The following is a 3807-nucleotide window of genomic DNA, read 5'->3' as shown; positions in this document are numbered from 1 at the left end:
ACATATGTTCTAAAGAAGGGTCACGTTACTCAATCTTACATATGTTCTAAGGAATGATCACGTTACTCAATATTACACACATCCCAGAGATAGTTCATATTCGACTGAATTATTCAAATCCTATGAGTTATTAAATGTTTAATTAAACGATCTTTCAGACACAGACACTAACTACACGTACATAAGAACGCAGCTGATTTTAATAATGTAGCAGCATCTCATGAAGTAAATCAGGCTTTATGCATTTGCGATTAGTTGACTGAAAAACAAATATCCAAATGTAAATTTTACAGCAAAACTTATCTCACTCAACACATTGATAAGCTAAGTCTCCCCAACCCGGTTAACTGTCCTTATATCACAAAATGATGAATTTTATATGACTAAACGTATAGTAATTTATAAGTAGCGGTCTCCTCATGTAGCCAAAATAGTATAGTTATGGTAGCTGACGTCATCTAGAAAGTTACCTGGTTGGATCTTCATCCTCTGTAAAACCTTCGACAGAAAGAACGTTTGTCTCATTGCCAAGTCTCGAATAACTGAACGAAATCTGTTGTGGAAGAAAAAAAATGTTTAAATACAAAATTTTTAATCAACTAAATTGCGAAAGTTTTTCTTTCATTCTATTTCATCGTAGCTGCTAATCGATCACTTAATAATAGTGAGAAATTCAGAACATATAACTTAAATTAAATCGAACGTGTGAAATAAAAATAGTTGAATTTGTTTATAGTTGTGATGAGTTCTGTAGCTTAACTATCGTGTTGTTGAATTCACCGAGTTGTATACAAATAATAATTCCACTTTCCGGAATCTCGCTAGTTCTAATTAAAATAACAATAACACTTTCCGGATTTTCTCTAGTTCTCCTTAAAATAATAATATCACTTTCCGGTTTTCTCTAGTTCTCGTTAAAATAATAACAACATTTTCCGGATTCTCTCTAGTTCTCATTAAAATAATGATAACATTTTCGAATTCTCTCTAGTTCTCATTAAAATAATGATAACATTTTTCGAATTCTCTCTAGTTCTCATTAAAATAATGATAACATTTTTCGAATTCTCTCTAGTTCTCATTGTGATCCTTTTTTAGAACATGTTTAAGACTGAGTAACGTGATCCTTCTTCAGAATGTGTGTAAGATTGAGTGACGTGATCCTTCTTTAGAACATGTTTAAGACTGAGTAACGTGATCCTTTTTCAGAATGTGTGTAAGATTGAGTGACGTGATCCTTCCTTAGAACATGTTTAAGACTGAGTAACGTGATCCTTCTTCAGAATGTGTGTAAGATTGAGTGACGTGATCCTTCTTTATACTGTTGCTTAGGCCACATGGACAGCCTTTGCCTTTGAATTCGTGGGTTTTCACTTGTTACAAGACGCCGAACTTCGCTTACCACCGCTAGGGTATGACTTAATGCAGTCTCTTTCTAGGTGGTCCTGGTGCCTCAATTTGATCCATATTCCTTTGGTTTCCAGCGTCATTAAGAACAATGTATATCTCCGTCTTGGAAAATCTAAAATCCCCAAGCTAGAATGTCTTTATGATCTGAGTTTATGAATATTTTGCGTCGGAAACGGCTTTTACATACTTTTACATATTTAGACCTCAGAGCTAAAGAAACGTTCTGGAGTTAAACTGTTTTATTATCAAACCGAAGTTAGAATATGTGCATGTACTGTATTACCAAAATTATCTTAAATACGTAAAATATTAAAGTAGAATCTATTCTAAAACTGAAAATGAAGCTTTGTTATTATAAGACAAATAGAAACAGCGCCGAAGAAAGACTGAGAATGTATTCTAAAGCATCATCTAGAAAAAAAGAGAGAAAGAGGAAGCAGTAGATATCTAAATAGCACCGACACCATGTTGATATACCCTGCCTAAATCGATCTTTAAAAAATAATAATAATAATAATAATCCCACCTTGTGATATAACACAGCTACGAAGACGCCAGTTTCACCTTCTTTCTTTTCCACAATACTACTCTCCTCGCGTTATTTATCATGCAAACTCCCCACCTAGCGGCTCTCATCGTAAGCTCCCAGATTTGTTAACCCTCGTGCTTTAGTCTCGGCTCAACCTGCGCAAAACCCGATTTGTGGAAAAAGTTGGCAGTGAAGGGACAAAAACCTGTAGAATTGTTGAAAAATATGTGGACAAATAAACTGAGTTCGCTTGAATATTTATCAAACTCGACCAGCAAAGAATTTTACATAAACGAAAAAGACAAAAAGAAAACAGATAAGCAGCAGCAAAAAAGTACACAAAATAACAAGTTTTATTTAAAAGTTCACGTCTGTGACAGTGTGCTGTTATTATTCAAGCTGGATATTTCAAAGGCAACAAAACCATGTAACAGTTTAAAAAATTGTGAAGATTTTGTAATGATAGATAAAATATATAATGGTTATAGTTGTCTATGAAGAGTACCACGTCACTCAAAAAAAAATCACTGTTGCTATCATCACTACTTCAAATAAAAGAAACATTAAATTTATCACTATAATCGTCAATCAAACAGTTTTACAAAATAGTGGTTAAAATGAAGTATTGTTTATTAGATTATTAATGGAAAAAACTCTGGTCTAAATAACTGCTGCAACCATTCTCAGTTACACAAGTTTAACTCAACCATGTTATCATTACGTCGTGGTTAAAATGAAGTATTGTTTATTAGATTATTAATGGAAAAAACTCTGGTCTAAATAACTGCTGCAACCATTCTCAGTTACATAAGTTTAACTCAACCATGCAACAATGTTATCATTACGTCACGTTACTCAATCTTACACATATTCTGAAGATGATTGATGTTACCCAGTCTTACATTCTGTGGAAGGATTATTATTCAATCTTACACACGTTCTGCAGCGTAATCGAAAATATCTTTTTCGGGAAATGCGACATAAGTCATGTGTAAACATGTTTATTCCAAAACATATCATTTCAACTAACGCCTATCTTAAGCAGCTAGAGAATAAAACGGGTATTCATGCACTCCATATAAAGACATACCCGGAAAGTTGATGGACACAGCGCCTATGGAAGCAAATGCAGGGAGAAGTGTCGTGCTTTAGACATGGCAGCCGTACGACGGAGCCTCTTCAAATGGTAACTACGCTGCAGTGTTATTGTCAAGATGCACGGTTGCCAGATGGAACATGACCGGACGTAGCAACATGGTCTATAACGAGGCGGTGAGGCTCTAAAATCGTTTTAGTATAACGTACTCATCCTCTGTATAATATACATTCACACACACATAACAGACTCTTTAGTCCGCTAAATCTCGAGTAGAATTTTATGATTGTTTTTAACTTGTTATATCTGGTTATTTACGCTTCAACGATAGAGTTTTTATAATAAATTTTCTAAAGATGAAACACGTTTTGTGCAGCTCTTAATGAGAAATGGCATGAAAATTAACCAAGCTATTGTTTTCTTATAACAGAGAGGATGATGAACAATGGGGATGACAAGAACTACCGAAGAATGATCTTCATGCACGACATCAGTTCCAGAATATTCGTGTTCAAAGACTTGGCCTAAAGCTGTTTTAGGGATAAGTAAAAACTGTCTATGACACGTAAGTCGCACGTTCGTATGATCACGATAGCACAGGCCTGGGATGGTTTTATTGTCTTGATATTTTACATGTTCTACAGTAATTCCTGCATGCTGAATCCGAAAATGATATCCATTTTTCTCCATCACGTACAGATTTTTTACAAAACGTCATAACGCAATACACAAAAGAAAGACTCATAGTTTTGAGACTGAAAGACGTAGATTT

General features: G+C 34.4%; 1 pseudogene; it reads right to left on the bottom strand.

The window, feature by feature from the left end:
• Window positions 1–454: 454 nt before the first annotated feature.
• LOC106473499 overlaps window positions 455–3807 on the bottom strand; it is a 36474-nt pseudogene continuing 33121 nt past the window's right edge.

The sequence above is a fragment of the Limulus polyphemus genome, unplaced genomic scaffold (genome assembly GCF_000517525.1).
Source record: "Limulus polyphemus unplaced genomic scaffold, Limulus_polyphemus-2.1.2 Scaffold6227, whole genome shotgun sequence".
Taxonomy (NCBI): Eukaryota; Metazoa; Arthropoda; class Merostomata; order Xiphosura; family Limulidae; genus Limulus; species Limulus polyphemus.
Note: the sequence above shows the minus strand (reverse complement) of the source record. Positions and strands in the feature narration are given on the sequence as shown.